The sequence below is a fragment of the Peromyscus leucopus genome, chromosome 8b (genome assembly GCF_004664715.2).
Source record: "Peromyscus leucopus breed LL Stock chromosome 8b, UCI_PerLeu_2.1, whole genome shotgun sequence".
Taxonomy (NCBI): Eukaryota; Metazoa; Chordata; class Mammalia; order Rodentia; family Cricetidae; genus Peromyscus; species Peromyscus leucopus.
The window spans coordinates 20,100,704-20,113,020 of NC_051086.1; the positions used below are offsets into that span (position 1 = coordinate 20,100,704).

The window sequence follows — 12,317 nt, forward strand, 5'->3', positions numbered from 1 at the left end:
AACAGTATCTCCTAAAGAAAAAGCGAGGCACCCATGTTAAAAGTTAGCGTATACAATATTGGAAAGATCAGTTGACGTTCACAGTAGGGTCCCCTGACCCTGCAATATTGTGGATGTGTTTGTATGTACATCTTCTCAGGACCCAGAAAAACAAATCAAGAGAGTACAGGCTTAGTACTGTCTACTCCATCTGGCTGGAGTGATGATCTCTGAATATAAAGTTAATGACAAATTTCCTCCTGGTTTTCTTTTTGTTCCTTGGTTCCTTAGCAGCCACCCAAGTTTCTTCTAGCCGGGGCAGCCTTTCCTGGTTCAGTTAAAGTCACTGGCACCATCCCCAGGAAGATGGAATCTTCAACAAAGATGCAAATGTCTACTCTTATTTCTTCCAGGCACCTTTTTGCTCCAGCCTACACAGAAACCTGCTACACGGCAAGTGGCAGCCCTCAAACCACCCCGCTGAAGTCTGAGGTGAGCCGGCAGACACATGTCCCTCGTCAGCTCTTGACTGGGTGCTGCTCTTCAGGGTGGGGGAGATAAGTGATCGAGGTGACCTATTTTCTGAAGGGCTTGTTTCCTCTGACTGAAGACCTAGGGCACAAACAGAGGCTAAGCCTATTGTCTCCTAGCTGTTCCCTGTGTTGTTGGCAAAAAAAATAATGACGCAAACAGATGGCATGTTTGAGGGTAATTGCCTTGATTAAAATCCATGTAAATCATTACAAAGTACACATATTATTGGGCCTATGTTAACTAATCATATATTAAGGATCTTTAAAAGGAATAATTTACTCATTGTCCTGTCATCTCTCCCAATTAGATTCTGATTAATCTTTTTAAAAAATGTAAAGTCTATAGAGTTTTCATCACTGTGCATACAAATTTATATTAACATCATACCATTTTAATGCAATCGTAAACCATTAAGGTTTTTTTGAGATGGGGTCTATTTAGACCAGGCTGTCTTCAAACTCATAGATCTCTTCCCCTCTCTGCCTCCTTAGTGCTAGGATTAAAGGCATGTCCCACCATACCCTGCTGTATTGAGCCTTTTAAAATTTTGCTGTTGTCTCCTTACTGGAGATTTCCCCTTCAGAGTTGTTTTTAGTAGGAAAGTTTTACACATCATCAAAGAGTCATCATTTTGAAAATGGTTTACATCTTAATTTATTTCACCATACCCTACTGGTAGATATTTAAGACAGTAAATTCTACCTGCCGTATGATTTGTTGGCTTTCCATGGTGATTTCTGTTAGAATTCATAGGCCCAGAGCAGTGGATCTCAAGAAGGAGTGATTCTTTCCCCCTGGCATTGTACACTTACAAATGCTTGCTGATTGCTGGATGTTGTTAGCATCTCATGGACAGAGGACCGAGAAGCTGGAAGCACCCCATTGGACACAGAGCAGAGCCTCATAGTAGATTTATCCAGCCATAGTCCAACCAGTAGTGCCTCAGTGGGGAAGCCCTGGACCAGACAGACGAGGCTTCTGAACCTGGCCTCATGAGATGTGATGGTCAGGGGAAGAGCATGAACTACATGGACTTTTGTGTTTGAGGCTTCTGAGGCAAGAGATCTGATGTCTGACATGGAGGAGAACAGGAGAGGTTCCTCTGCTCAGGATTCCTCTAACAGTATCTGTGGAAATAGATGCCCATGTAGCTCGTTCCTCAAATATCTCTGCCGCTGTGCAGATGTCTGACAAGATAGCTACTATCAGTTACTAGCAGGTTAGCTTAGTTTATCAGGCTCCCTGGAATGGAGAAAGGATGGGTCCCTTGAGTTTGGACTCATCTAAGAGGCCTACAGTAGAGTAGCTGGATAGCTGGAGGGGATGCTCTGTTGGGCTGGATGTGAAGGTCAGTGGGACTTCTCCCCAAGGGTTTCCCAGGTGGGAAAGAAGTTGGAAGTGTAGCCAATGATAGCAGCGGGCAGACTGGGCTGTATCAGGGAAACTGTCCCGTTGTGACCCACAGCTCCTCAAAGACCCTTGGTCCAAACGTTTCCCTTCTTCAGACTTCTGTTCTCTGCTTCCAGGAATAGGGACAGGCAAAGGGTTGGGTAAGTGCCATGTGGAGAAAGCCCATAGCCATGACCATTTCACAAAAACACCCTCGTCTGACTGAGTTCAGCCCCTCCCACTTCCATACCCACAACTCAAGAATGGGTCTCAGTTTACTATGAGCTCATGCTTCCTGCTGTGAAAGCCCCCTGGGGTGGCCCCTCAGCCCCAGATGCTGTGGAATGCAATGACTTCATGGCTGATTTGACTTGCTCTTTGTGCTCTCTAGGCTGTGCACCAAGCAGAGATGTGTTAAGGGTCTTTCAGAGAAGAGCAGTGGGAGAGGATGTCCCCTGGTCTCCTGAATCCCCCTCCTTCCTGAAGGCCTTGCTGGCTAAAGCACATCCTTGAGGAACCATGGGCCAAGATCATTGTTTTCTTCCATCCATTACTCTTGGATTCTTGCAAAGTCCCCACCCAGGCCCAGGGGGCTCCCAGTCAGCCTTCTCATTCGGAAACTAAGAAAGCAAGGAGAAACTGGAGTGGAATAAACCATAGCTGCTCTTGGCCTAAATGCTGAGGACTGTACTCTGCCTTCAAACTTACCAGGCATTCTGGGAATCTTATCACAATTCATTAGCTAGCCCTGTAGGTTATAGCCCTAATCTAGGTCAGGTTACTGGGGGAACAGGTCTGGGGATGTGTTCCAACAGCAAGACTTACAGGGTTTGGGATCTGAAGCCAGGGCTGCGGTCTTGGCTTTCACTAGCTGTATGGCCTTAATCAACCCTTTGGACCATACTGAGTTCTTTTGTTTTTTTTTTTTTTTTTTTTTTTTTTTCAATTTCAAAAATTGGTTGTGCTGGTAACTGACTCAGTGCTATGGAAGGGTAAGACGAGTCACTGATTTTTATGGGACTTTATAAATATCATTTCTAACCTTGTATTTTATAGCTGAGGGGATTAATAAGTGGAAATTAACTTGACTATGATTAAAAGTGGCGAGACCCAGACGAGAGCTTGTCCACTTGGTTGCTAGAGGGTAGAAGATCTTTGGAAAGAGAACCCAGCTGGGTGCCGAGTCTGCCTTGGTTGGCAATGGTAGAGGACTGGGTGCAGGGCCACGTTGCTGGGGCCCAGGATTCCACTTCACTGTGTCACTAAGTCACCAAAGCTCTTTACATCTATCTGATCTTAGCCTAAAAGCTGAGGTCCCTTAAACCGATCTTTAGTTTTCCCCTTTTAAACTCGTGGGAATAATATCTGCTTCATAAAGCCATGCTCAGAGTTAAAATACAAATTTAGCCAATGTTGTCAAGTGGTAGGAGCCTGTTGGCTGTAAGAGTAAGAACAGGTACCCTGGTCACATGTGCTCATGCCCTCTGTAAATTATAGAGCACGTGACAGTTGTAGAACATGCCCTTGAAGAGCGCACAGGGGATGTCCACACTGCAGCCATCAGCCAGAGAGCCGAAGAGGTCTAATTCTTCATTAGCTACTTCTGGATCAAAGTGCATGATCCTTGTGAAGGAACCGGCATTTTGAAACAGGGTTCCACCTTCATTTCTGAATGCTTGACACTCACTCACTCCACTGCCCATGAGCCCTGCTTTCCTCCTGAAGGCCTGGCCCCCTCTCCCAGGGCGACCTGGCCATTTTTTTCTCATTGTCAGTGTGCTACACCTCGGGTTTGTGACCTCCCTATCTCCCTATTGAGTTCCAAGGACCAGGTCCAGAACTTGATTGCTGACCATCTGCCTCCAGTTCCCCTGGCCCAGGGACAGATACATCGTGACAGGCTGGCCTTTGAAGGCAGTGGGACCCTTGGCTGGAAGTCGGACTGTGCATACAGCACCTGCCTTCCTAGGTGCTGGGGGATGACAAACGGAAACCTAGCACAGTGGTTCTCCTTTGTGCTCACAGAGAGGCCAGAATCTGACTTGGTTAAGGTTCAGCCCACTTGGATGCCAAGGGGAGGCTGCTGCGGCCCCTCCTCCTGGCTGTGTGTCAGTAGGAATGGATAGATGACTGGTGCTGCTGGCCAATGGATGAAAGGGTACCTGTAATCCAGACAGGGAGCCCAAGATGAGTGTGGCTTGGCTTGTGCCTCCTGACACAGCTGTATGGCTCAGATGAACAGGATGTAGAATAGGAACAGTAAAGGTTGTGGGTTTGGGTCAGCCCTTTGCGTGGCCTTTTGAGTCCCCTGAGGCCATGTTTTATCTTTCGTGAAAGAACTCAATGAAAATCTGTCTATTAGTGTTTGCTGTCTACCTCTGGGCTAGGGTGTAGCTCAGCTAGTTGGTTTGTATAGAGGACTCTCATGACCACTCCGAGGTCGGAGGCTAGAAATGTGGAAGGCCAGAGAAGTCATTTATACTGCTGGCACATGTGGGAATCTGGATTTAAGGCTGGTTTGGCTGGGCCAAAATGTTTCTGTTTAATTATGGGGCTCTAGTCAGGACTGGAGGTGGGAGGAAAGTGAACCCAGACACAGGGGTTTGCCTTCTGGATCCCCCTCCCAAGGAAACAGCTGCAAACAGTGTATTCTGAAGATGAGGTCCTTAGGTTGTTTGTCTTGCAGAGACAGCCTGGGAATTTGTGATTGCCTCTTAGTGTCAGGGTGCTGGGGAAGCCCTTTTAAGAAACTGACTGGGAGCTGGAGAGATAGCTCCTTGGATAAGAACATTGGCAGCCCTTCCAGAGGTCCTGAGTTCAATTCCCAGCAACCACATGGTGGCTCACAGCCATCTATAATGGGATCTGATGCCCTCTTCTGGTATGTAGGTTCTATATGTGGATATAGCACCATATATATAAAATAAATAAATCTTAAAAAAGAAAGAAAGAAACTGCCTTTACCAGTTTTACCTCTTTCTGTTCTGGCCTCTTTGGGAAGAGTGTTTTTATCCCTGGTGTTTTTATACCATCTGTTTTGGGGAGCAGGACGGTTTGGCTAGCACAACTCTTTTCTGGTTGCTATGGTTAGCCTAGTGTAACACTCCTCTGGTACCACAAGCTCTTATGTGTAGCTGTGTGTCTTTGACCTCTGCATCAACTGCTTTTTGTCACTGGGATAAAACACCACGACTAGAAGCAACTTACAGAAGGAAGAGTTTGTTTAGGTTTAAGGTCCCAGAGGGTTGGTCCCTAATGGGGGGAGGGGCATGGCAGCCAGAGCGGGAGGCTGAGAGATCACATCTTCAGCTGCAAATACAAAGCAGAGAGAGGTGGGTGGGGCTATGAAATCTCAAATCTTGTCCTCCATCAAGGCTGTACTACCTACCCAAGTAGCATTACCACGTGTTCAAATACTTGAGCTGGGGTAGGGGTGGGGCACACTTCTCATTCAAACCATCGAAGCTTCCTAATTATTGATGACTAGCTTTCACAAGACTATAAACCCCAGGGACTGAACTGTGTGCCCATTTTCTTCCTGCGTCACTGAAGCCTTGCCCAGGGCCTGCATATGGTAGTTCTTGGTGTTTATAAAGGTGGAGAGCTCTAGCTGGGTTTGGGGACCCAATGTCCGTGAGGCGTCACGACCAGAGAACAGCATCAGGCTTCATGGAGCTAGGTACCGAGGAAGGAGGGTCCAGGTGTGAGGGTTCAGGGAAACATCTTGAGCTGTGTTCGTATCTTGACGCTGCCCTAACAAAGTACTGTGAACCTGGAGGTTAAAATAAGAGAAATGGATTCTCTCTCCCTTTTGGAGGCTAATGGTCCAAAACCAAGTTGTTGGAAGGGCTGTGCTCTCTGTCAGGCCTCCAGGGAAGAGTCCTCCCTTCGTTCTTCTGATTCCTTAGTGCTCCTTGGCCTCTGTTCCATCACTCAGTCTCTGCCTCTGTCTTTAGGTGGCTTCTCCCCTTCTATCTCTTATCTCCTTTTATCCAGGAAGTAGATGAGGCATTAGGTTGATGACCTACTCCAATCCATTGTGGCCGTATCTTAATTTAATGACATGATCCAAACCCTATTTACAAATGAAGTCATATTCCGAGCTTCTGGGTGGGCATAAGCATCTTAGGAGGACACTATTCAACCCATGACAGCGAGTGACTGAGGCAACATCAACAAGAAACTGGCTCTTCCGGAAGACTCTTTCCTGAGGCTGACATGTCTGATCTGACACTGGGCTCTTCAACCTGGCAGGAGTGTCTTCGGCAAATCTTTTTTGCTCCTGTGATCCCTGACGTCTTTGTCTCTTCAGTAGGACTGGTGACATCTGCCTGCCCTATCTCTTGCGTTACTGTAAGAACCAAGCAGAGAGGTAGCTTGGAAGCTTTTTTGCAGGTTATAAGATGCTGCAAGGTCGGGCTTGGTAAGGCACTAACCCATCACCTGTCACTCATGAGACGTTAACATGGTCATGTTTCTCGGTGCCATTTGACACGAGCGCTTTCTGTTTGCCAGGATCATTGCTTTTACCACGGGACTGTGAGGGGAGCCGAAGAGTCCAGCGTCACGCTCAGCACCTGCCGGGGAATTAGGTAAGAGACCTGAAGCTGCTGGGGATGACTGGTCCGATCCTCAGGAAGATGTGCAGGGTCAACCCAAAAGCAAGGGCCTTGGACAGGAGGCCACTGGGCATGTGTCTATACTCTGACAGGGGCCAAGCTTGTGAGATGCCAGGGAAGTCCCAGATAATCCACACAGACACTGGTTTTGGGTTTATCTTTCATGATTAATTTGATATGCTAAGATCTGAGTTCTATTATTTAGGAATGGTAAGGCTAACAAATCCAGACTGGAACCATGACTGGAAGCTTAGCATCAATGGAGAGCTGTCTGCCAGATGTGAGTGGCAGGCAGTAAGTCACAGTAAAAAGAGGGTGCTGATCTATGAGGGGCAGTGTGGGAAAGCACAGGGAGGTGAAGAGACAGGAAGCTGTGGCATGTGGATTAGTTCAGGGAAGGAGTGGATGAGCTTGATGAATGTTGTACCCATTTCTTGAGACCCCCAGAGACCACAAGGAGCCAGTTTCCAATGCAAGCACATAAGGGTCCTTTTATTGTCAGGTTCGAACCTGGGCCACCACATGGCAGATGGAGGGAAATGCGGGAGTGGTGGAGGTCCCAGGGGCAGAGAGTTTTTATAGGGAAAAACCGCAAGCTGGGAATTACATGCTTTGGCAACTTGGGATTGGGTAGAAGGGATATGGGCAAGGTGATTTTTTGAAACTACTGGTCTAGACTTTTGGCACGAAACCACATTTGAAACCATTCGGTTGGACTTCTTGGCAGTGGACCACAACTTGCTGAGCAGGATTATCTGGGCTGCTCAGCAGGATTATCTAGATATCTTCAAGGGCCATAAACCACAGACAGAACGTCTGCAGGAGCATATTGCCCTGTATCTGTTCGAGTTGTCATGGCACATTCCTGAGGTCCTTCCTAGAACTGAGTCCAGCAGGTGGTCTAAGATGGTGGCCCTTCCCTAAGATGGAGCCTGTATTGCCTTCACATGAGGAGTGGCAAGTACGAATAAGTTCAGTAAACTCTGAGACATGGAGTCCATGAAGTTGTGTGGTACCCATCCCCATGGGTAGGTGGGTAGTGTTCCAGAGGGTGAGAAACCAAGACAGTTGGTAGCTGGACCCTGAGCTATTGGTTGGCTTGTACTGAAAGGCATTATGCCGGCAAAATGTCTCTCTAGTGGTTGGGTAACCATGAGGGGGCAGTCCGTCCAGGGTCAGTGAGATCCCAGAAATGAAAGCAAGGGGAGATAGGAGACAAGTGACATGTCAGAAGACCCCAAACTGGTTTTCAGTGTTCCTCCCACATCTTCACTCTGTGATAGAAGGACTTTCAGGTTGTGTAGCAGGAAGTGGGAAGTTAGGGAAGAGAGATGTAGCGAGAAAGGAGAGGATAACTTCTGAGACAGAAAATCAACTGGAGAGTTCCAACTAGATGATGCTTGGAAAAAGGGTGGGTGGCCCTTCTATCCCTAAACCAAACTATCCGGGTTCGAGCCAGGAGCAGCACAAGTCTGGTGGGAGGCTGGAGAAGGCATCAGATCCCATAGAAGCAGAGTTACAGATGGTTGTGAGCCACCATGCGGATGCTGGGAGCCAAACCTGGGTCTTCGGCCAGTGCAGCAAGCGCACCTAACTGCCGAGCCATCCCTATAGCCCCCTGCCGTACCTTTATTTATGTATTTGAAAACTCTGGGCTCTTATCTCCACAAACTGTGCGTGGTGCCTGAACTCAGGGTGCTGACTGACTGACTCCAGGAATAACAGCAAGATCTTGGTTGGCGGTTGCCAACTGTATGCTAGGGACAAGACTGCTAATGTTAAGGTACCCACTCAGTGTTATCAAAGGCAGAATACAGCTCCACTATTAGCTCTGATGAGCTTGTAGGAGGTGGTTTCTTTCCCTTTTCTGATTCAGTGTCTGCTTCTGTCATTTACTAATGTATGCCCATGTCCCACACTGGTGGATAGCAAGCTTTCTCATTTCTGTATCCTCATCTTAACTGAGGCACTGATGATAGGTAGGGTAGAGACTGTTTCCTTAGCTCTGCAGCACTTTACCAGCATATAAGATTTGCTCCAAGACTTAGCTAGCTTATCCCCGCCCCCAAATATAACCAAGATCCCTTCTGACTGCAGGTCTCCTGTCTGTTTATGAGTTGGTTCACATCCTGAAAGGTTTGTGTGGTGAGTTGCCTGAGGGAATTAGGCAGGAAATCGGTTTTGGCTGGAAGGTGATTAACAGTGGTCTCATATCCTCCACTCAAGTGGCCTCCTCCAGCCAAGCCAACTGGCTGGTGTTTATAGGTTCAGCCACCACCACCTGCAGGCAGCAGCAAGTAAACAACGGCTGTCCCAGGACGGAGAAAAGGAAAAAGCAGGTGTGACCTGCTTTTCTCTGCCTCTTTGTGTGTGTGTGTGTGTGTGTGTGTGTGTGTGTGTGTGTGTGTGTCCCTTCTGGGTCTGGAGCAGTGGGAACACTCTTGGCTTGGCCTCTTGTGAATCATTCCTGTAGTCAGGCTGATGGGGACGCTCACCAAGCTGCCCATGTGTTTCTGTTTTGCATGCTTCCATCTGGTGGGGTCCCACATGCCTTTCTTTCCCAGCCCTCTCCTCCCGCCACATGCTAAGAAAAAACGAGGTCATGGCCAGGCTGAATTAAGAGCTGGAGACTTGCAAGCCGGCCACACTGGGTCCCCGGAGCAGAGAGTGGATTGGCAGCGGTGTTCAAACCCAAATAGCTTCCCAGGGCCCCAGAAGCCTGATATTTCCATAGAAAGTCTCCATAGCAACCATTCATCTCTCCCGGTCATGTACTCCTGTGCTTGGAGAAAATGGATAGGATATATGCAAGGCAGGCTCTTCAGGCTGAAAATGAAAGGGGTCAGTAGACCCTCCAGAGCAGCGGTTCTCAACCTTCCTCATGCTGCGACCCTTTAATGCAGTTCCTCCTGTTGTGATGACCCCCAACCACAAAGTTATTTTCATTGCTACTACTGCATAACTGTAATTTTGTTACTGTTATGAATCATAATGTAAATATCTGATGCACAGGATATTGATATGGGACTCCTGTGGAAAGGTCACTCGACACCTCCAAAGGGTTTGCGACCCACAGGTTGAGAACCACTGCTCTAGATGGTTACTAGGGCCTTGTCTCTCCAGAGTACTCTGTAGGTCAGTTTATCATCAAAGAAACAATACCCGATCACAGTGAAATAAATCCAAATGTTAAAAAACATGTAAGGGCACAAGGAGACACAGTGCTCTTTCTCACCCCATTTCCCCAGATTTTACCTCATTCCCAGAGGCAGCCATAATTTACCAGTTTCTTATGAACTCATGGAAATACTCCTGGCAAAAGGAACCCTGCTATATAATATGATGTTTTATAACTTGCTTGGGGCCCAGCCCCTTGGGAATTGGGGTCATTGGTGGCTGTGGATCTCATCAAAGACACAGCAAGCCATTTGTGTTAGTCAGCCAGCTCATGGCTAAATGCTTCAAGTAAACAACTCAACCAGGGGAGATTTACTTGGAAGATTTGCTTTGGCTCAAGGTTGCAGAGGGCTCAGCCCTTCCCTGCTGCCTCTGTCGATCTGGAGTCCACAGTAAGACAGAACATTCTTAGTCAGGGTGACGGGAGTCCAAAGAACTTCTTCCCAGGGATCTTCTTCCTCCAGCCAGGCCTCCTCCAAATAGCATCCCCAACTGGGATCACTATTTCAGTGAGGATGTCAGGTGTCCATACACGCTAGCCTGCCTTACACTAAGAACCTGTCTTGTAAATATTACCACAATGTCCTGCATGCATAGATACGTCTTCACATCTAACCAACAGACTAAACGTAAGTCTGATGATCATTTATGGAACATTTCAGCCAGTACTGGGCTGTGATGTCCTTGACTAAACCTGTATGTGTGTCCCATCCATTGCTGGTGAGGTGTTTTTGTTTGGTTGTTTTTAATTTTTAAGACAATACTTACTGAAAACTGTCACTATGCAGTCAATACAGTTTTAGAGTTAAACATCCAAACCATATTAGGAGTGAAAGCTAAAAACTACTGAAACTTCTGTCCTTCTCTATCCTTCCACCCAAATCCATTGCTCATTTGAGTCACCGTTGGGGTACACATTGAGATATATTGCTTATTATGTACAAGTGAGATCATCCCATGCATACCGTTCAGTTTTGTGATGTGTTTCCAACTTAGTACTAAGTCATAGGTGCACACCGATCTGTCGAATTACTTTAATGGGTCCTTAAACTCTTATGTACCAAAGTCTGGCGAATTGAATTATAGAGACAGTCTCTCAACGATAAGCAATAAATAATCCTCACAGATCCGCTTGATGGATGATCATTCTGTCACAGCGGTACTCTCATCCAAAATCTGGGGCTCTCACAGCAATTCTGCTTTGACAGGTTTGGCTGGCTCCTGGGTTCCCATCCTGTGCTCCAGGGAGACAGTCTGAGATTGGGGACTGGAGAATATGTCCAAATGTGTGCACCTTGGACTGGAATGAGTTTAGAACTGCCATTCTAGGACCCTGAGTTCGTGCTGTGACTCTACACTTCCTGGTGGTGTGATCCTACACTTCCTGGTGGTGTGATCCTACACTTCCTGGTGGTGTGATCCCCGTACCTCTGTCTCCACTGTTACTTTTGCCCTTGTCTTCTCCTTGGCCAAACTGGTCCTTCCCCTGGGCGTCACTCTGTCCTATAGATAGCTACGTGCTTGGGAAGGGTGTGGATAGTAGGGTTGGTAAGGTGCGCCTTCCAGAACTATGACTCTGCAAAGTGAGCAGCTTAGAATCTGCCTCAGGCTTTACATCAACTCATTCAGTGACTGTGGAGCAAGTTCCCCACCCACCCTTGGATTTCTTCTCATCTAAAACCGGAGTAGACTAGATCATAAAAGTACCCTTTAGCTGGGGAAGCCCTTGGCTCCAGGAAGAAGGAGCAGAGTCTTGGGAAGTGGGACAGGAGGAGGTCCTCCTCTGAGAGCTATACCTTTCTGCTGCAGGCTTGATAATAAATCCCACCTGTCAGGTCCTGTGTGGAATAAGCCTTTCGATGGATGGCAGGACCCTTACACTGTGACAAGTTTAGATTCTAAAGGCAGCCCATTCCTGGTCTAGAAGCTGGTGAGTAGGGCAGGGGAGATAGCTCAGTTGGTAAAGTACTTGTCATGTAAGTCTGAAGATCTGAGTTCGGGTCCCAGGATCCACTTTATATGAAAGCTGAGCATGATGATGCACACCTGTAATCCCAGTGTTGGAGAGACAGAGACAAGAAGATCTTTGGGGCTTGCTGGCCAGCCAGCCTAGCTTAATGGGTAGCACCAGCCCATTGAGAGACATTGTCTTAAAACACCAAGATAGACAACAGAGGAACAATACCCAAGGTTGTCCTCTGGGACATACGCTCTTCACATGCACACACACCTGCCAACTAGTGCAGTCCTTTATAAATGACTTAATTATTGTTGTATATGTATAAGGATGTGTGTGAGTGTGTGTGTGTGAGTGTGTGTGTGTGTGTGTGTGTGTGTGTGTGTGTGTGTGTATGATTGTGGGGAAGTGCTTATGTCGAGGTCAGAGGATAACTTTATGAAGTCTTTTCTCTCCTTTGAATTTAACATGGGTTCCAAGGAGGATCGAACCCAGGTTTGTGTAGCGAGAGCCTTTACCTGCCTTGTCATTTCACCGGCCCCAGCTGGTGCGGATACACTCCTGAAGTCTCGGTTTTCTGCCCTGTAGGATGGGAGCGGTGATATTGATGTCATTGGTGGGTACATTGGGTGATTAGTCCCGTCTCCTTGACAGCAAGATCT

The 12,317-nt window shown here is 47.4% G+C and overlaps 1 pseudogene; it reads left to right on the plus strand.

The window, feature by feature from the left end:
• The first annotated feature begins 363 nt into the window (after positions 1-363).
• The window catches only part of LOC114689868, a 48,843-nt pseudogene continuing 36,889 nt past the window's right edge, over positions 364-12,317 (plus strand).